Source organism: Neodiprion virginianus, chromosome 1, assembly GCF_021901495.1.
Source record: "Neodiprion virginianus isolate iyNeoVirg1 chromosome 1, iyNeoVirg1.1, whole genome shotgun sequence".
Taxonomy (NCBI): Eukaryota; Metazoa; Arthropoda; class Insecta; order Hymenoptera; family Diprionidae; genus Neodiprion; species Neodiprion virginianus.
In genome coordinates this window covers 31,666,340-31,688,785 of record NC_060877.1, presented here as the reverse complement: position 1 = coordinate 31,688,785, position 22,446 = coordinate 31,666,340, and the positions used below count along the sequence as shown (strand labels likewise).

General features: G+C 42.4%; 1 protein-coding gene across 9 annotated transcripts in view; it reads left to right on the top strand.

Moving 5' to 3' along the window:
* Positions 1 to 22,446, top strand: part of LOC124307303 (neuropeptide CCHamide-2 receptor-like) — a 113,983-nt gene that overhangs the window by 40,055 nt on the left and 51,482 nt on the right. For 3 of the 9 annotated variants that reach the window (XM_046768900.1, XM_046768833.1, XM_046768890.1), the window contains exon 1: positions 4,880 to 6,316. The exons of 1 other annotated variant lie outside the window; for it this stretch is intronic. The gene's annotated coding sequence lies outside the window, so the exon portion shown is untranslated. Of the gene's footprint in view, positions 1 to 4,871; positions 6,317 to 22,446 lie in introns of those variants that run through there. 5 more of the 9 variants (XM_046768872.1, XM_046768853.1, XM_046768837.1 and 2 more) reach the window with 5 other exon arrangements.

Below are 22,446 nucleotides of genomic sequence, written 5' to 3'. Positions count from 1 at the left end.
ACAACGAAATTCCCGTTTTTGCGATACTCGATACCTTTGCGCTGACAATGAGTTCTCATGTCTAGGCGTTTAAAGCTTTTCGCGTGTAGGCGGTAAATATTCCGGGAGAAAGGACAAGTTTACTGCGTAACTCAATTATCGACAATCTAGTCGACCAATTATTCTTCTTTGAAAAAAATTAACGACGCAAAAGAGAGACAACGAGAATTAAAACAAGAAGCACGAGGTCCTATGGGAAGGACTGTGATTTGTATTTTTTTTCTTTTCAGCAATATCCGTCTGTAAATACAATTTCCACCTGTTTTTTCATTTTATTCCTTTGAGAATTTGAAATTAAACTTCACACAAAGCGGCTATGAGCTTTGATCTATGGCCGGTGATTTGGATATTAAGTGAAAAACTTTGTACGCATGACGTACTGCCGACGCTTCATCTTTTAATGTCACAAGTTTTTAATGTCGTCCGCTCAGTGAACACGAAGAACGACTGGAATCGTTTCATCAGGAGTAAACATATCGCTGAGATTTGAACTTGACTCTTACGCTGCAAGCCGGGGTCAAAATGACCCGGCGACATGCCGTAAATCCGCTTGAAAAATATTCGAAATAATCTAATTTGTCCCAAGATAAATAATGGAATGATCCGTTTTTCGGTATTTTGTTGTTTCATGAATTTCTTTTTTCATTTTGCTAAAAGTAACCAATTTGCCTTGAAATATTATACAGTAAAGAGTGTCCTAGAATTTTTTCAAGTTATTTTAATCGATATCTCCGTTTCTGAGAAATGATTTTTTACCTGGGGTCTTCTGCGACCCCGGTGTGACACCGGTGTTATACACGCAAGGGTTAATTACCAGCAATTTGCCGACGCGTGCTATTGCCTCGCACGTAGTTATGTTGATACAAGCAATTACAGGCGATCGTATTTATTGCCGCGTGCAGAACTTGGGGTAAATTTGCGATCGTAACCTTGGCCAAATAATAATATTACGTTGATCAACGAAGGCCATCGATCGGCGGAAATTACGCTATATTATCCGTTTTGGGCCTTTCCTTGGTAACGTTGAATTTGCTGCAGCGTGTTCGAGTGGCAACTCGAAATAGGAGCCAACACATCCGCTGTCACATTTCCGGAAATGGATTATTTCAGGCGGCTAGGATTTGGAGTTGGGAAAAATCCTTCCTGAGTATCGATCGAACGGTTCACGTGCGACAGAATTAATTACGCCAGCATGGAATGTCGTGCATGCAGCAGCAGATTATCGAATCGGTTATGGTGGCGATAAGAGAAAGGATTTCTCTTCGAAGGTTTCGGGAGGAACTTGTTGAGCGAGTTCTTGAATGTTCGAAATTTATACCCGACCAGTGAAGTTTGCGCAACTTCGATAGAAACAGGGACCGGAACTTTTCGAACTAACTTACCGCCACAACTGTAAAGTCGAATCGGATGCGTGTATAACACAACTCAAGTTACAACTGACAATTTTTTTTTTTTTAACATACCTACGGTAAATTTTAGGCATACATCAAGCCGCCAAAAATGACTGGACGAAATAGGGGTGTACATCATTTTATCCAGGCACAAAATTGTACATTCCCAGACAGCGGGCCATGGTGATCGTTACTGGTGATTCAATCCTGATTTTCGAAGTGATTAAGAAACGTCCTCAATTGTACCGCATAATTGCCTGCCGCCGACTAAATCGCCGAGTAAATGCGTACGAAAAACGGACTTGCACGAGCTTCACTTCGCCCCAATGACTCGAACAGTTTACCAAAGTTTCCCGAACATTGGGCATCGGACCAACCGTAATAAACGGAAACTTTTTCAAGCCCATTACTATACCCGCGTGCTTATGCGTATTTCGGCATTAGACAGTCAAGGACGAGGCAAGGCGAGGCGAAAGCATCCAGATACACACCCGAGTCTTGTCGCAATTTACAACTTATTTCACACTGATAGTCAGATAGGCTGTCGTAAAGTTTTCTTATGAGACGAGACTCGTTACTTTTGATGCTACAAACAACCAAAGTTCAAATATCTTCGTCCCAAGCGAAGCTGGAATGCAAATCTCCGATTTGCCCATGATGGAATGCTCGGTGAATTTCGATTTTCCATTTACACCGTTTCAACTCCCTTTTGGCACTGCCAGGCGGGCGAGACTGCAGAAAGTTGCCTGGATACAATCCATTTTCCAGTATCGTCGTTCAATCGCTGACGCACCCGACGGACTTTTTGTCCCCGCGGCGTTGAGCTGTACGATTGAAATCATCCGAAACTTATATCTGACTTTGGAAAACCGAGTCCAGAGTTGTTTTATTTATTTATTTCTCTCGATACGTTAACGTGACAATTTTGCCGTCCGCCGCGCCTCCGGGTTCCCAACGTTGACTGATGGACTCGTTTCGCGTTGGTACTTTGTAACCGACCTTTGTAATGCTTCAACCTCGCCGAAATCGGCACTGGAAATACTGGAAATGGTAAACGAGACCGTATTATACAATCCTCGCCATTGGAGCTGGCTTAAACCTCTCAACAAAGTACGTAATATCTTTTAATTTCCGATTTCAACGAGTGGAGAAAATACGAGATGGATTTTTCACCGAACACTTCAACCTTTTCTTCCATTATACAGGGTGGATCCAAATCACATAGCGTATTTCCAATCTCCGAGCCCCATTAGCAGATTAAATATTTGGACAAAAGGTTGTTCCACATCACTGAAGTAGGTTATACATATTACGAATCCACCGTAGGCTTGTGAATACCCATGTGTGTTTTTTCCATACGTTTCACGTGTTCGCGTTCGGTAATATAAATATTTCACCCTCGCGTATCCTTGTAACACTTTACGCACGGTTTTATGAAAAGGACGCCTCACTCCTGCCCTTTCGTAAGTCGTGGGTGACGGTCGAATATCACCATTCGTGTAACAAACATCGATATGTCCGCGATAGGCACCACGCTATGCGTGCCTTGGAATAACTTGACGGATCTTTACGCGGTACGGATATCTGTAAAATGGCTCATGGATGGTTAGTCAGGACTTGATATCTGGCAAACAGCCCTGAATACACCATTAGCATCAGCGTCAGGAGTGGGGACGACCACACATTGGCAAATAAACCTATCCAGTCTCTCAGGGAGACCCAAACCTAATCACTTTTCGAATATTAATCACGTACCGTGAATTCTTCACGTACTTGCGATAATGTTTTCTCAAGTACCGTACACGATAGAGCCGGTAGTGGTTTAATCAGTTCTCAGATCTGCATTCGGATGCAAGGTTGGGGGAAATTTTTTGCGGGTATTCAGTCATATCGAAGAATATGTTTTTGGTGTTTACTCAGCTTGAGATTCACTTCCTGGATGCATGAACGCGGCGAACATCCGGCCAAAGTTTTAGAGAAAGGGTTTGTCTGAGATACGAGTAAGCCGGGAAAGATCGCAGGGTCGTTGAATATGCTATGGCGCGTGATTATGTATCTTGTCTTGTCGCGCGAATTGCTACTGGAAATTGCAGGTCCGAGCTATTAAGGCTAATAAGATTTGTCGAGGAGTTTTTTTCCTCCGCGTTTCTTGCTCATCCCGATTCTCTTTTCCCTTCCTTCTTCGCCTTCTTTTCTCCATACTTCAAGTATAACCTGCAGCGGCTCAGGACTAATTAAGAACTTGCGAAAGCGTAGGACGATAATAATGACCGATATAAACGATGGAATTTATATCCTCCGCCCTTTAATAACCCCGCGGTTATACCGACATAACGAATTTATCGTAATCACATTTTCAGACTTTTTTTTCTCTACCTGTGATTATAACACCTAAGAAATTGCTTCGTCGCATTTCGTCGCTATTAATTACTGACTTGGGTTTATAACAAGTTTTCACAGCACCTGTATACTAGATATAAGGTTTTAATTAATTATTCGACTATCTTCGGTATACCGTCGTTATTTTTATCACTTGTGTTTTCTTCATCTGTGATCGATAACGAGAAACGTATTCGAGGGGGATTTTAATTTCATTTCAAATTCCACGACACTCCTTTACCTGTTCTCATATCACCGCGACGAAGACAATTTGTCTGAGAGATTTCATCCGAAAATAAGAGACGGAAAACGCTGTTAAGCCTGTGCAAGTATTTTGAGCCTCTCCGCAATTTTCTCCTCGCTAAACGAGAAGCACGAACAAATTCGTTGAATTTTCGGTCAACACCGTTTACTCGAAGAGGCGTAGATATATGAAAAGTGTCTAAAGACCTCCATTTACAAAACCGTGCAACGTCGAGGAGTCGAAGAATAAGAAGAAGAAAAAGAAGATGAAGCAGAAAGAAGAAAGGGTTTCACCGTATAATAAGTCGTCAGCGTTCCGTGGACTTCAGCGATGGTCCTTTTCAAGGATATATACCGTGGTTAGCCGGGAATTATGGATCATCGAGGTGAGCATCGGCCGAGGCAGCGATAATCCTCGGATTCAAGAAATAATCGTGTTTCGGGTATTCGGTTATGGAGACCCGGTCGTCTCGCTCTCGATCCTCTTTCCGAGAATTTCCCCAAGGGTAAACATTGTTACCAGCGGTAAGTTGCAAGCGCCCGAAGGACGCGAGACGTGTAAATTTCCCCGCGTGTCCTTGGCGGCAGGACATCGAGGCGACGTTTATAGGCTGCACGAATATACGTCGTTGTGTCTCCTCCACGTCCAGGTTATAACGAATTGTCACAGTCAACTCGGGGACTGTCAGTTCAGTTGGCCGGAACGTTGTTCGCTTCAGATTCAGTTTCGGTTTCGGCTTCTCGCTATATCTGCGGCTGCGTCGCTTCGTGCGCTGATCGTCGTGGCGCTTGGATTCAGTTTGCAGCGCGCTCTCAGACCGCGAAGTGAAATTTCCACCCTCGGAAAGCTCCTCGGCGAATATTTTCAAACATTGACGGTTGATGGGATAGTCTTTCGTTTACCGGATAGCTTGAGATAATTTCCGATAAAATGTTGCCGATTCCGTTTACCAAGATTCATTAAATATATTCGTCCGTGAATGATTGTTATTATGATGGAAACTTATCGTTAGAATCAGTTCGTTGCTTATCCAAGATCGATACAAAGCATTTGAATGGTAGTAAAGTGCTTGCAACTTTTTTCTCAAACTCTTTATGCACCGAGTAATCAAGCGCCACGTACAAACTGCTGTTATGACAAATTATGCGATAAGAATCGCGGATTAAAATTTTTTTTTACTGTGTTTCATAATTCCGCCCCCTTTCTTTTCGACGAGTAGTATTTTACGTCGCAACTGGTTGCGATTGTTTCGTGCACAACTTCATTTGGAAAATATAATTTTATCGTACGCGCGGTATTTTTAATATTAACTTTTAGGGTATGCTGTAGACTTGTGGTGAAAAATTCTTTCGAAATTTATCTCAACTCGGTTTTGCGTAAGGAGAATTGCTCGTCGCACGTACGCTGGTAGAATTAATTATCGTTCGCGTAACTTTGACGGGGTATCCCACCCTTGTAGTGCGACAAATCCACCTACTTTCAACTCAATTTTCAACCAGTTCGGCTAATGGTTAGCGACATTTCGAAATATATTTATTATTTGTATCACGCTAATTTCACAAAAATTGCTGAGCCATTACTGAAAAACTATTGTTTTATTTTTCAAAATAGATTCTGCATTTGATATTGTTATCAACTAAAACGAACCGATGAAACCGTTCTCGATTTTTCATCTAACACCGTTGTAAGAAACGTGCGGCGCTACAGAATTGATTGAAAAAAAAAATCGGTAAAGCACTTGCACCTGGAATTTTTCATCCTTGGAATTTTTTTCATACATATTTCTTTTAAACGATTTTAGTGGCGTATATTACATCCCACGAGCATCAGATATTTTCTATTTCTCGTTGCTCTATTTTTAGCCGATATAACTCGGTTGTAAAATCCGCGAAAATAGCGCGCTTGTATAGATCTATTGATTTTTTCCATCCTGGCAATCTGGTAAAAGCTTGAAATTTTTATAAAATTTCTAGCCGTTTGAACTTGCGGAAAACGAATAATCGGTTTTTCCTTCACACCAATTGGGTGGGATGCCCCCTTAAACGGAGCGGAGAATTTCGACGTAATGAGCGCAAATGAATTCGCGGTGCGCCGCGATTAATTGTCAAACGGTTTTGAAAATCAACGTCCTTAGCGACTCAGGGACAGTTCTCGACGGAAAGTAATTTTGAAGAAATAAACATACCACCCAAAATCAGGAAGTAATCAGAGGCTGCTAATCCTGTGTCGGAACTTGATTGGGGGCTGTTCAACATCAGACGAGGTGAGATAAGGCATCGTTATACAGTTTATCCGAACTTGCTTTGATCCATTTTAAGTAAACATGATATTCGGCGATCAGACCATCGTCGATGTCCGTCTTATTTGCAGCTATGGAAGTCAGGCTTTGAGATAATGCGTAACGCGCATCGTTGCCCGCTATCAAAACAAGCAAATCGAATGGGTATCAACGTCCAAGTACGCGGCGTTGTCGTAATACTCGAGAGAAAAATAATTACTCTCAGATTCACTACCTCTCCTGGAAAAATTGAGGGACTGGCGCAGTTTTTTGTTAAACTTGTTGTAGTTTCATGTTAAAGTTACTGCAGAAATGCCACGAGTTACCGAATCAACGGTTCAATTTACCACAGAAATTAAGTTTCATGTAGAAAAATTGTAGTAAAGTCAACAACAGAACGCGTCGGTCCCTAAACTTTTTCTTCCGTGTTGTTCAACACCAAGTACTGCTACTCGACGGAATGTTCAATTCAGTTTCGTTAGAGTTGATCGACTCTTGAATTGATCCGCTGGCTGATATAATAAACCAGCTAGACTCGGAGCCGGTTGAATTGATTACATAAACGATACGTGCTTCTGCGTAACGATTATACGTCTCGATTCACGAAAAGGTTTCGCAAGAATTATACGTTGCAGATGTACGTAAATGCATGCACGGAATATACATTGTACACGTATAATACGTGCGGCAAAAGCGAGGATTACTGCTGTATGTAAACTGGTGAAGTCTGATTTTCTTCCAACACGTGATAAATTTTCACCGTTTCCTGGTAAAGTCACTCGGACGCGGTTGGGCAAAGAAAAAATGCCTTTTTCGAAAATCGAAGTTTTTCTTACGACTTACTCGAGGTCGGATTTGACGAAAGGATGCTTCCTCTGGCCTTCGATGTATGAGATTGACATACCTTACAGGTACACTTGCGTTATCGAAGCGTCTTATTGCGGCAGACCTTTCGTACACACACAGGATTGCGAATAGCGTCAAGGTTGCGGGGGAGATACGCAAGCTGCATATCTTGGCTTTTGCCACTCAGAGATGAGTAATAAAACAAGTTTAACGCACTAGAGACGAAGTGAAGGCAACTCGATTGCGTTCCGAAGATTTACGACAGCCAACCGTATAAGCAAAGATGCGCCAGCTATTGACTGCTATGAGCGTCTCGTAATTGCTGCAGGATTCCAACTCTGCTGAACTCATATTTTCGGTTAATATTTTCATTCCCTGTACGTGTGACTTGTTCATGATCGGAATCAAAGGGAAGGCCCTACGTTGAGACCGAACCACAGGACCATCTAATTGAGAGCCGGACTCATAAAAGAAAATTCCTCTCGAATTAACATTCAGATTGATGTGAAAATTGCGACCGCACGATCCTCGTGTTTGCAATATCATGCTTCGGTCAACAATCGCCTCACCGAGTAAAATTTCCGTAGGTTTTAGTTACTATTCATTCCTTAGCTACGGTTTCATTTCTTGCTACAGTCAAAAAATACAGTAACAGGTATAAAATGAAAGTTTTTTTGTCGTTATAACCAGAAAATCTCGTATGTGTTACTATCATTTTTTTTTCTCCTACGTTCACTCGTAATATATTTTCATGAAGTTGGTGACGAAAGGGTATAACCGACCGTACCTACGACCCTTTACCGTTAATTGATCCATGTTACAATTTTAACGTTTTTGAACGTATCCTTGTGTTTTTCGCGTAAATACAAAGGGGGAAAAATACATCTTTTTACCTTTACGCGTGGCAAAAGATCGCAAAATGGCGCACACGTCTTTATACCGTTAGACACGCGATACGTAAGACAATCAAAACTCGCCCCGTCTGCGCAGATGAGATAATTTTTCAACAGCCTCGCCTACCCACGACTTTTGCTCTTCAATATCCTGCGCGGTTGGTGGAAGATGTAATATCAGAGACGTATCTCGTAACTTAGATAGCTTTCTTCAAAGTTTCAAACGCAAGGTTAATCGATTGAGAAATTCTTGAACTCTCAACCCCTCGAGGTGATCACAGGCAGATCTTTTCACTGCCTGATCAGAGCGACGCTGCAGGCCAGCCGGTTGTTTCGAGTGTAAATTCAGTACATCAACAGTAATCAGCGGTGATGAATAGTCGAGGAATTCACTGACGCGCTCGCATACAATTTCAATCCTAGGTATACAAACGTAAGGAGATTGATGGACGAATTTCGAGATCGACGCGAGGATTGCAGAAGCGATTGGACGTTCCGTGCACGTATCGTATCGCAGTTTAAAATGGAATAGAAATTGAGAGTGCGTTTCTCTGCGACACGAAGAATTATCACAGCAGGCGCAATTATGTACCTCTACCGTACCTACGTATAATACAATAATTATCTCGCGAGTAAGGCGAGACTGCAGAAGCAGGCTTTGAATAATAAATAATAGTCGTATGCCAGCGCCGGCACCCCCGGAAAAATGTAAAGATCCTATCTCACTCGGAATCAGGGGCTGAAGGTACGAAGAGGCGTGCAGCAGCCTGCTGGAGCCCTCGAGGATTCTCCTGGAAGGAAATTAGTGCAAAGTTATTGTTCGAGCGAAACTGATACCGGCTCGCTCTCCCTTCCGAGCCTCCCACCTCAAGTGTCTGGTGTGTGTGTGTGTGTGTGTGTGTGTGTGTTCACGTGCTAACTTTATGATTCGTTTAGCTGTTACGAGTCGTTGGCATAGCGGCACATCGTCTCGGGTCCGAATTAGTTTAAACTACGCGCGACCGGTGAAACCAGACAGTAATAATATGTTATCACTGCGGCTGCACTTCGTTTACAGATGCGTTGAAAATTTGCAAAGTGTTTGACTTGAGGTTTGAAACTTTATTATACACGAGTTGAATGACAGGGAAATCATTGTTGTGGTATAGGTTGCTTCGTATTGGACGAATGTTTTTTTGTGAAATTTCTACGCTGGAAGGTGAGATGTTTCCAATCATATTTAATGATCACTTATTGCCAGCCGGAGGTCTCTTACAGTGACAGACACGAGCTGCGAGGCAGCCGACTTACGTCACGGACAGCAAATAAGGTCGGACTAGAATGAAGATCCAGTCTTGAGCCGTGGGCCGAAATTTAGAACGGGTTACTCGCAGAGGGCCGACGAGTCGGCAGGGTTTCACTTGCGAAGAGGATAAATTCAGCCCTGAAAGCTGGAACACGCGTCTTAAGCGTTCAAGCTCTTGATAAGTGAATTAATTACATACCCTCTTTGCGGAAAGTTATCTTTAAGAATGGTATCGGTGCGAGGGTCTGTTTGTTCCACCCTGTTGTGAGCGCACGATTAACGGACAGTTTTTCTGGCAATAGATGTAGAAATTACTAATAAAAACCGCTCTGCAACCGTCGTTCAAATTTGACCGAGTTTTCAGCGATAAATGGAAATTAGGAAAATACTTTTCTACATAGTTGGTTCGATGAGAAATGTAGTCAAAATCCATATACGTATTAAATAGTTACACTGCTTCGAAACGGTTATTTATAACGGTTCAATGATATGCAAATTGTATTTTTTTTTCAATGGTACCTTCCTTCAGTTTCACGCAAACTCCTGCGTCAAATCAACCCATAAATTCCAACGCGAAAGGAAAAATCGCTCGGGTGAATAACGAGGAATTCTAACTATCCGTACGTTTCAAATATTCGATTTTGGGGTAATTGTGGAATAGATACGTGCCGGGTGAACGTTTCCGCTGTTTATTTTCTTTGATACGATAAGTTTACGTGATATCCGGAATAAAATCGGAAGGATATCGGGCGTCCGCAGAGTTTGACGAGGACAAATACGAAATGGAAGGAAGGAAAGGCAAAATGTCATTAATCATAATGCCAATGTCACCAAGGGTGGATGAGCTTTACGTGATTGACTGGATTTCAAATCGGAAACATATAATTCCGATGACCTGCAGCAGATCCGAAAAGTTTAATGCGTAAAATATTATTCCATATCCGATAATGTACATTCCATTTTTTATCAGCAAAAACTTTTCGGATCGTGCTCCGAATCTGGATAGGTACATTATATTACACATCGGTAGGTATTGTATACTTCTATCGGCGTCCTATCGAAACACCCTACTAATTTCACTGTCTGGTTTGCGTCGAGGTTACATCGCGTTATTAAATTTCATTCGTTTTCGATTTACCATGTGCATACGAATGTCTGAATTTCAAAAACGAATGGGTGTTATTGACTTTACCGTCACAACTATAGGTATGTTCGAATGGTGAGCGAAGTATTCGAGACTGGAAAAAAACGTAACGAAACGTTGATATCGATCGAGAAGTAGCCCTTGTCAGATAAAAGTAGTAAAGGGGATCCAGCGAGCACCGCGTAGAGTTGATCGTAAAAAGTAGGTGGGCCGTATTTTCACGACGCATTATGGTTCGATGAAGCAATTTACAAGCCGTTTTTTTCACCCGCTGTGCAAGTCGTTTACACGAAGCCTGTCTTGATGCGAAAGTGAGTCAGTTTCGAATCCGAAACGGCTGAGCGATAAACCATTTTGAAAATTATCCTTGTCGGCGTTCTCCTTTAATCTGCATTGTCACTTGCGAAACGGATCTGCTCGACCACGTTTACACACAAGGCTAAATGTGTATTACCGCACATACGTAAAACGTGTCTGGCTCCCGCAGGGTGAACCTCAATTCCACTCCGAGTCAATTGCGCTTAATATATTTTGTAAAAAATAACCCCTCTCAAAATTTCCAGACGAATTCCAGAATTCTCTGTTCAACGTCAAAGCCGTCTCATGTCGATTACTTGCCTCGTTAATCTTGAAAAGAAGCTTCACTTATTATAATTCTCCTCCTTTGCGGAAACGACCATGTCGTAATTCCTTTTCTTTTGGGAATTTTGGCGATTCTGAAACGGCGAATAGTCCCTCGAATAGAAATCTCGAAGAGATTTCCATTTCTCGTAACGCGATCTTCAAAACTCCGCAAATGCGGAAGCCGGACTAATGTTCTTGCAATTATAAGTGAGGATTCTCGTCCGAATTAATTTCTGGGCTCTCTGCCTCATCGTGCGCAGCTTAATGAAACCTGTACGCGGTTTCGGCCGCAGAGTGGTTAAGTGATTTTCGCATCTAATTAAATTCGCGGGAACAGCCCGGCGCTCTTGCTAGCCTAGACGTGCTGCATTCCAAGCGTTTCCGGTACCGCAGCCGTGATAAACGAGTTCCTGTGTCCACAATTTACACTCAACTATTACGTGTATACCTATATCACCTTGGTATTCGGAAAATGGAAAACTGTGCCAGTTAGTCGGTTAAAACGAAGTTATTGTCCTGGACAAACGGGACGGATTAATGTTCGCCAGCTGGATCTATTCTTCCATTGCGTAGCGTTCCGCAGGTTATCCCGAGAAATCATATTCATTGCGTTCCGGATTCTACTACAGGCACTGCACGTACAGAATAGCGTGCGAATTAACAAATAGTCACGGTGTCCGTGTGCTTTCGGGGACACGTGTTGCCTTTAATTGAACCCACGAGATACAAAAACAAAATACTCGTTTTTCTCGTGCGATATCGCACGTGGATCGTTACCCTCACGTTGTCGCCATTATTTGAAAATTCGAGGCACCGTACTTTCCATTCCAAATTATTAACCCATTTGTGTTCATCGTTTATGCGGTGTGTAACGATACGATCGTATCACGTTCTACTCATCCGGTGTACAATGTTTGTGCGTTGTTTCTTTCGAAAATTTTGTAGGAGATCCGTGAAATATACGAAAGTCGGAAAATAACAAATATATGCACGCGTATGTATTGTTTCGGTTTTTATTATTGAACCTCAAATAATTTTACTCCGAGAGTTTGTATGCGAAATTAGTCTGAATATTCATTTCCGCTTTCTTCACAATCCGACCGTTTGAAAATTCTGATGCACACAAAGACACACACACATTAATGTTCTAGAACTGAGTTGTAACATCGATTTATTTTTTTTATTTTTCGACTCAGCCTGTGCAGACGAAGTTTATATAGTATGATCAAGGAATTTTTTCCCTAAAATCGTCTTATCGTTCTACACCGCGAAAGAAAACCAATATGCTTGCTTGACGTTGAGTTCGTCTCAAGGACCAGTCCGGATATGATCCCAGACCGAGTAACCGACTCCCTTGTATGAACAGAACTCCGTTTTCAGCTAATGTTTACGCTTACTCAAATATCGGATTGGGGGACTTCTTTGTACTCCGCTGAAATAAAGCGTACCAGTTATCAGTACCAGCCAAGAAAAGAAATCTGGTAATTGAGTAATTGACGTAAAGCTTTGTTTAACTCAAATTCCCATTATCGTTCCCGCATAATGGAAAGTCGCAAAGTATTCGGATCGATAATAATCATGCAGGGTGACGTAATTAATGCCGAGCTTAACTGCGGTCAGTGTGCTCGTATATCAAGCTCACGTAAATGCGCCCTGAGCCGTGTAATTTTTACCCTTCGCACACCTTTTCACTACTCCCACTTTTTGCCCATCTACTCCCTACTTCATCAAGCTGTAACATAGAAAGTTTTTGCAATTTTTTCAAAACAATTTATGTCGAGGCTCGTCGCAGCGATAGTCGTCGGTATAAAGCGTGCCAGCTCTTTATCGAAAGATGAAAAATAACGTTCTGGAACTGTGGTAACCGCGGCCTGTGAAGAAATAATCTTTACAGTACAGTGTGATTCTGTCTAACGGTGTATTCTTGGAGTCCCTACTAAAGAGAAGATTTGCGCAGATTTAATAATTTCATCCACATATTAACAGTTTACCAGCTTACCGCTTTATGTATCTTTAACGCCGCGATGTTCGGACCACTTTAAAGGTTTTCAACGTTATCTGTATACACAGAGGCTGTGGTATAGACGATGTTAAATAACGGCAAATCCCGTAACTTTGCGGACGGTGCGTTGGGCACTTCCCAGGCCTTGTTGACCTGCGAGGAAGTAAAACAGGGAGAATGGTTATAATATTCCACGTACGTACTTCCGTGCACACGTACGCCTCATGTAGGTTGTGTGTAGTTCGTACCCTGCAGAATAAACAAGACCGTACAAGAACGATCCCTTGATCGTGATCGCGCTTCATTTATCCTCGCTTTTGTGGATGATTTCCAGAAAGAATCTGCACAGTATACCTTTCAGCTATTCGACCATTGTATGTAATGTACTTTATACCCTTCGAAATGGGCAAGCAAACTTCTTAACCAAGTCTCACAACGTAACCCTTCGTCTACATTGAAACTCTAATAAAGACACGGTCAGAGAGGTTGACCTTTCAGTTGAAATTCAGGACAGTGCTAACTGGTGCTTATATCAAAGTCAATTGATGCCTGAGTCGAGGCAATGTACTCGTTATCACCATAAGTATCGATCGATCAAACATGCAACTATCCCTAATTCCAACTATCGAATCGCCGCGAGGTAAACGAGTGATTAATCAGATCGGATCGCGATCGCTAGAGCTTTGTTCGATCCTTCAGGTTCGCGGCCTGTAGAGACACGCGTCTGCATGTCACGTCTGGCTAACCCGAGTCGGTCAGGCTTACCCCAGTCAGGCCAGGCTCGCTGGGGATACCGGAAAATGATAGCTTCCTGCCTGATTTATTCGCCCTCCACTGTCGTGAATCTCCACAAAACCCGACCTGCCGCCACACCTACATTACACAGCATATCCGCGAGCACATACGTGCATATCGATATTGTGCACACATTCGACGTCCGGGAATTCGGCCAGTGAAATACAATGTAATTGGACCGGCATTGGTCGTAGCTGCTTTACTTTGAAGTTACGGATATTTTCGACGTGAAATTCACTGCTCTCGTCGCACGCACTTTGCGGGTCAAAGTCAAAGAGTAAAAACTTCAGACCCAATGATCAAAGCTCTGACGAAATATTCAGCAGTTTTATCATTACGAGCTTCGACTCTTCGGACTGACGAGATTCCGTATCGCGGTGAATCTGAATCTTGATCAGTCGCATAATGTTCACGATCGCTGCGAGAGTAATCGTTAATTGTCCAAGGCTTGTGGTTCTCGCATGGAATGGAAATATCGATCGCCTCCTGCAGGATACGCAGAAACAACGCAAGACTCATAGTCGGTGATTACTTCTTAGGCATGAAAAGCGAGCGGTGTCCCTCTGGAGACAGTAAAACGAACTTACGCAATGACAAAACGTTTCGAAACGAAACTGTGCCGCTTCTCGCTAACTTCATACTTTTTACGGGGTATAATATTATTATATTTCCGGGTTAACCCGAGGTCAGGGATCAGACAGCGAAGCGTTTTCCTCGCAAAGACTTGGCGCATGCAAGGGTTCCCCGAAATTCATCATGCCCTGCGTAGTGCGTAGTGTGCCAGTTGCTTTATTCATGTTCCGGTTCTGTTGATCTGCGGCTTGTTTCCTGCCTCAATCGAACGGCACCAACGCGAAAGACAATCTCGTCGCGCTGCATCCTCAATCTACGATCTTGCTCGCGTAGTCGTCGATGCAGATGAGACACACGTAGGTAACGTCACGTACTCGCGCTTTGAAACACTGTCATGGCCCTCGATGCAGACTGGGTTGGGACCCCGGTATGGAGGGCGAAGGTGAGGAGAAGTGTCTCACGTGGGTTTTCAACTGAAAAAGAGATCACCAAAAGCGACCAGAAGCGGTTCAATAAGTCAGCAGGATAGCGCTAATAACCAATCACGGTTTAATCTGACTGGCGTCTTCTGTAACTTTTTCTACAGCAACGCCATCTTATTTCTACTCTACTTTACGGACACTTGTTGTATTCTGATCTATTCCCCGGGGTTGATTCCCCGATACTGCATACAGCTGTCATCTAAAGTGACTCTTTCGCGTACGTTTTGACTCAATTTTGAATCAGACGGCCATGAAGCGTCACTGATCATTTGCGAACTCAAAAGTTTTGCCTACATGCGGCCAAAGTGATACGACCCTTGAGCGCAACGGATTCTACTTTCTGGTTGAAAAATGTTCATCAATCGTGGCTCGTTTCATTGGCGGGTAGTCGCACACGGGATTTCGGTCGATGCTGGCCCAATAGGACGTTCAACTTTTAACCGTGATCCGATAATTGAGCAAGTGGATGTTTCACGGCTTATACGAACACCGGTCACCCCAGTGGTAAATGGACGGGTATTCGCACAGCGCGGATGGAGTAAGTCAATTGGACCATCAAACGAGTACATACTGGTTTTCCGAATTGGATTTTCATCACTTTACACAGCGTTTTTATGAACCCTTCTTCCTGGCCAAAGGGCTGAATCAGTGCATGGCTTTCTCAATTATCAGATCACCGACCGTTCGCTACCCTGCATGGAAAAAGAAAAATAATCGATGAGCATCGAGTGCCACAGTTCACCCCGGAAGCGGAAAACGACGCATCACGCATGATGTTGGGAAAATTGGGGCTGAAATGCTCTTGCATAAAGGAGACGAGCTTTTTTCCGTTATAACACGGGTATTCGTTGAAATCTGAAAATTCAGGATAACGTAAAAATGTGTAGATATTTCGGGGGGATTTTGTAGTATTCTTTTTCTTGATTTTCATCATTTCTCGAGTCGGTGGAAACGATGTACGACGAAGTCGTACGAACGAAGTGTTTGAAACTGTTTCGTACTCGATACCGGCTATATTGAGTCGTAAAAAAAGTTACGCTAATTGAAGTACACAATTTACATAACCTTGGCGTTTTTCTTAACTTTAGGACGTTGTTGTTGAGTTTTTAGCATTTAGTTACATTCATTAGGCATTTAGGGTATACTGCCAAGGCAAGCTTTTCGCCAGGTAAACGATCTTTCTTTTTCACAGACAAATCTTATTCCACTGCGTGCGATACTTGTAGATGGATCGGAAACTGAAAATTTTTCACATTTTTTTTTTGTTATTCTGCAAGACCGCAATTCTACATTTTTCATTCGTAAAACGAAGCCTTGCACTCCAGGCAATCTAATGCCGAAGTTGAATTAATTAATCCCGGAAAATGAATTGGAAATTGAGGATCACATATTTTTATGCCACGTGCAGGCTTGCAGCGAAGGAAAAAATGGTTTAACTTTGTTTGACGAGATGGTAAATAATTCCACGCTGACCTGTGCATGCGGAACTGTCATTTATCTATTGACCCCCTCGAGTGAATCGGTACCGGGCAAAGTGAGGAGGAGAGCGAACTAGGTCACGTAATAAATCATAAAAATGCGCATAAATGTTGGAAAGAAAAAATATATGCAAGTTCCGATATCGAGTTTTACCTGATAATTGGATGGAAAAGACAGCATGAAATCACGTACACCGGATTATACGGTATCCATGATTTTCCATTAGAGGCGGACGCGAGTTTTTCGATTATTCAACCTGCCGGGAAAAAACGGCGTTCGGAAAGTAAAACATGGACGGTGACAAGTGTTGGAGACGCGAATTCCGAGGGAGAAGGGAGGCAGGCCCTTTCAGTCGACGACGGAGAATCAATCTTAGTTCGCAGCTCGCAATTATATCGGGTTACGTAACGAGCTAGAAACTCGAGACTGCTCCGGAAAACGGGCCTGCAGTGAATATACAATTCAAAGCCCTACAGCGTCAAAAGTCGAACGAAACGAGCAAACTTCACATAGTCAAAAGACCCGCGCGGTTTACCTGCGCGCTCCTAACTTCATCACGTAAGTGACTACGTCGTTATTCATCGTTATTCATCGTTAACGGAAGGCATTGTCCTATTGTCAAGAGACAGTGAGATGGCGGGAGAGGCTTAAACCGCACACCTTGGACGCGTTACGGGGACGAAGTCACTACTCATCCGCTCCTATTAATTAGCTTTGAAAAATCTGCCACGGGGGCGTAAATTGAAATATCGTATTTTTTGCCGCGACGGAAAATCCGCGAACTCGGCTCGGTGACAAAGAACAGAAAAAAGGTAAAAAAAAAAAAAAACAAACAAACAAACAAATTTCGAAAGAAAAAACAAACAAAAAATTCACAAAACGAACCGACGTCGGTGATGTAGTTGTAGAAGCGGAAATCGCAGGTGGTTCACATCCCATCCGTATAATACGCACGCTGGATAATTGAGTTGGGTGGCTTACTCCGCTCTGCTTTAAACCTCCGAGAGGCGTTTATTTCCACGTCGTGGAAGTTACCGTGATACCCCTGCACTTGAGGCACGTTTTTAATTTCGCCTCGAGCCGGTTAATAGCCCGTACAGTCAACCGGGTATTCTTATTTTTGTGGGAGACTTTTTTTCACGGAAACGCAGGAGCCTAGCAATCGATAGGAATTACTGTTTTTATTTCCCTCTAAACTTTCGGTCCCACTTGTTGTTTATACGGTTCTCTCTCTTATCGAATCACCGCGAATAAACGGCGAAACCTGTCGCGATAACGATCGATCGATCAATTTCTGCATTACCTGGCTCGTCGCAACCAACTTCCAAGATCGATGTGTCAAGGTAGAAATTGAAACGATGCATGCCAAAGTGTGTGCGTCTGTATTTTTATATTTCTTTTTACCGTAACATCGTTTCTACGGATCAAGCGCACGATGAACGAATATCGAGTTTTAGCTAGAAATTCAAATTTTCACCTGACTCGTTTCACCGAGTGCTACATAAGTCGCGTACAGCTTTAAACGATTTTATATTATCAGTCCGCCGGGTAATGGGAGCTATTCAGCACGCCGTTCAGGTGATGACGGTGAGATTAATCTAGGCAAAGTTAATATCGTCGTAGAGTACGTAGACGCCTTTTACATAATGGAAAAAGGGAACGACTGCAGAGGTAGGAATGTCACCGTTTGGATAGACTGCAGTTTAATGGATATAATATCGATTTCAACTCACACTTGAAACCGCGCGTCTGCTGTACAAAAACAGGAACGAGGTTATATACCTGCAGTGGTACAAGTTCAGCGGAGTCGAACGAAGATGAAAAAGTTATGCGAATAAGTATAATAAGAGTTGAGATTAATTGGGTGCTAAACTCGAAGCTTGGTGCTTGACTTTTGGTACCCGCTGCGAGTTTTAAGCCTCCTTGAAATTAGCAGAAAATTGTTTTTAAGATGTCGTTCGTTTAGACAGAAAGGGAATTCAGCCCGGTAGGGTAAAAATAATACATTTACAAATGTCGACGGGGCTGCTTGAGAATATCAGTTTTGTTTCATCGGTATTCAATATCTGCCCTCACGTTACCCAACGCTTTTTCCGCTCTTCTCCTCGGCCATGTTATTCGGTTTTCATCCCACGTGCATGTATACACAGACAACCGACACAAAACGCCCCGTCCACCTCAGTCTGTAAGAATATATTATTAAACTTGCAATATATTTTTTGTACCGCACAGGTATAGATGCCTCGGCCCTTTGAAGCACGAACATCATATAATTAATCGCATTCTGCGCACACGAGACGAGCTTCTCTCTTTCATATATTTTAAGCTTGCCGGCTCCGATATTACGCGACGCCTGTATGCATAACGTATGCGGCATTATCCGCCTTGCGAATCTCGGGGGAAAGTAATTCGCGAAAAGGTTCGTTGAAGTGCTGACGTTAAGTGCGGTACGTAAGACCGAGGACGCGATGCGAGCACCTGTCAAAGCTGCGGGTTAATGTAATTCAATTCTTGGGGGATGTTTAGTTTCGGAAGGCTTAGGTTCCACGGACGAGGAACGTTTCGAGGTGGTGATGCTAATATAGCTGGGTAAGCTTGGTTTTTCAACGTTGGCGATTCGCCGCGGAGAAAAGTTGGAAATACGTTCGCAGGCGACTTTTTATCCCCCAGCACCGCCATTTGTCCTTCCAATTTTTTACAATTGTCCGGTCGCCAGAACTTCTTAACGCCGAGTTCAGTTCGCCGATATGTTATACCTACCACCTGAAACGTTGAAAAGTGAGAGCCATTTTTCCGATCCAATCTGACTGAGACAAATGTGGCTGTTTAATGTTTGATCCCCCACCTCTGACAACTTGTTGCGTGCCGCTGGATGAGGTGGGTGTACTGTTACCCTGTTTGGAACTCGAAAAACAAGAGGAAACGATCCGACAGCGTGACGCGCCGCTTTTGTTGAACGTGTATGTAACTTGTAGTTGTGCACGTGTGGAATTATCACTGACAATGAGAGAGATAACGGTGGGGATAATTGTTGGGCTGACAGTGATGACGCCTTGGGGTGACAAACTCGATTGTAATATCGTGACAATTACGATCCCAATCTCAATTACCTAACAGAGAGAGTATAAAGATAATTTTCGGTAAAAGCTGGAGGTTGTGGTTTGGAAAATTTTTGTTCACTATAGAATTCGGGATTTTACACATTATTTATTTTCAAAAGTATGTCACTCAATTTGCTGCACAATTTTGAAAGTGACACAAGTAATTGGATGTGTTTTGGCATGAATGTGAATGTATGAATATGAAATATTTAGCTTGACGAACTAGGCCTGATGTAAAGAGTGGAAATAAATCAGTGTGGTTTTTATAGAATGTTGTGATTTCAAAATATTTATGTGACATTAATCTGTGCTAGCTAATTGGTCGAACGTTTTATACAAAGCCTTTTGAAATAAAATTTTGTTTATTTCGGTAAAAGCTTGACGCTTTGATGGTTTTGCCGTTGATATCGGTTCGCCGACTTTCTTTCTTTGAAAAATTTCTGTCGAGCTTGCCTGGCAGAATAGGATCTACTTCCAGGCTGGAAAATTTGTATACCAAGTTACTCTTGACGCGGCCAAAGGTATTTTGATGAAAATATCATCAAGGGACGGCGAATATAAAACTCAGGAGAGGAAAGTGCCGATTAGTACGTTGATTTATATCCGGTGTTCCGTGTGAGGGGGAGAAAATCTGAACGATGGAGAAGTTTTCAGAAATTGCGCGACTGCGTTATCGTTTCGCACAGTGTCCCAAGTAAATTTTTCTCTCACCCTTACGAGACAAAACGGCTCATTCTCGATGCGGTTGAATCTCATCGAGATTTTGTCTTCTCGGAAAGAGAGTGAAGTCAAACTAGCAGGAGGGAAAATTTCTGGTCAGCGGTTTCTAAATCTCGCAGATCAGCAACCAGACAGCGCTTTATACAGTTTTTGAAAAGAAATACCTTTGAAGCGAATTTGCACAAATACGTAGACTTATTGCCGGATCGAGAATCGGCCGATAAAAATTTGAAAGACCAACGAAACCGAGCACAGTTGCATATTTTCACTTGGGAAAAATCTTTACGCCAGGCAGTCATGACCTGCGGTTTTTTTCCAACAGCTTTGGCCAGAATTTTTTTTCAGGCCTTTCATGCTGATCCCTCGAAAGCTAGGCGACTGCGTAATTTCGTCGTAAGAATAACACATTATGCACTTACCTTCCGAACACCAAAAGACACTTTTATTTTCACTTTCCGCAAAGAGAATACCGACTGCGTTTATACCTAGCGACGAAAATTTATACGATGATATGCGGGGTTTTTGTTTTTTCAGCAAGCTCCTGAGAAATTCGAGCATAAATTATACAGACGTGAAATCCCAATTTTTCACGCGAAGGCAACCTAGTCCTATAAGTGTGAAAAGAAAGGAGATGAATTTGTTTTTTGAGTATTTACATTTCAGCATTTCTTCACGGTCGTTTGATTCTTATCGTTTTCTTTGCTTATTACAAATTTCGAAAAGGTTTTTGTCTCGAGGAAGTTCCCCCGGAATGTTGCGAAATGCGAATACCTTCCTTGGAATCCTGCGGCTACACAAGTGGCTGGATTCCGATAATGCGAAAGCGACTAGTCAGACAGTTTCTAACCGTCTGATTCCCGGATACGAGAAACAAAGTTATACGCATGTCTCAGCCAAGATCGGTACCGGTTATTGCCAAATAGAGCAGTTGATTTCTCGAGTAGAATTTTCAACAAGGAAAGCTTGAAAGATGTTCAAAATTTCAATCCTAAAGAGAAATTTGTTCAAGTGACGTAAAGATGCACAGGAAAGTAATAAACCCGATAACTATTGTATAAGATGTTATAGTTTGCTGGTTAATTTTTTTTTTTTTCCAAAATTGTACAAGCAATTCGAGTTCATTTTCTTTCGAATTATTCTGAACCTCAACCGCATCTCGGGGAAAATAGTTTTTCGCTGTAGAAGGTTCCCTCGTTGCTTTTAGTCGAGACATATTTCTTACCTCCGGTAGCAGAAAATAACCACCTTGTCTTAACGTTGCATGAAACTGTGAAGAATTCGATGTTTTGTGCATATAATGCATGAAGAAGGCAAACATGCATCTTTAGTCCATCCGGGCATTCTATTGGCGCATACTCCGCATTTCCATATTTTCCTTCACACAAAGGCGAGAATTTTTGCGAGCACTCGAGCGTCCGGCTTTGGAAGTAGATACACTTGCTACTGGTATAAAGCACTCGTGGAATTCTCGGCGCGCATCCATACTGTTATAAAAGGTGAAATCATCCGTTTTACCCCCCCTTCTGATCTGGTAGTGATCATAGATGAAGGACGCATAAAAGTTTTCATGTGTTGAAAGAAGAGTAAGATATTATTGTAAAAACAGTCCTGGTTTTAACTTCTATCTAGAAAAACGTATCGCTGATAATAAAATTTTTCACTGCTTAATTTATTTGCACCAGTTGGATTATTTCTTTACGCTCAATGAACCCGTTATTTTATTTCATAACCCGAGATTGTTACAATACCTATATATAAAGTATGTGTATGATAAGGGCGAGTTGAGGGTGCTGCATTTTCTGGTAACGAACAGGAAGTGAAACGAGCAAAATTACATCTAATTGAACCCTCTTCGAATACCGCCCACCGGCTAAATGCTATTTATAATTTGCGAACTTTAAAGCCGTTCCTTATTTCTGTATATGAATTGAGGTTCTGCAGATTGATTAATTCGATAAAAAGCTTGAAGCGAATGAATGGCTGAAATAACTTGGAACCTATTAGCCGAGCCATGCTTCCTTGTCAGTTACGGCGAAGAGAAATCATCAACTCGGCAAAAACAACAGGTCCCAGTCAAATAAGATATCGTGTAAGACATATGCCGTAATACCTGACAAAACACCGACAAAATAACCTCACTGTAGTAATTTATTGAAAATCTTGCTTTCCGT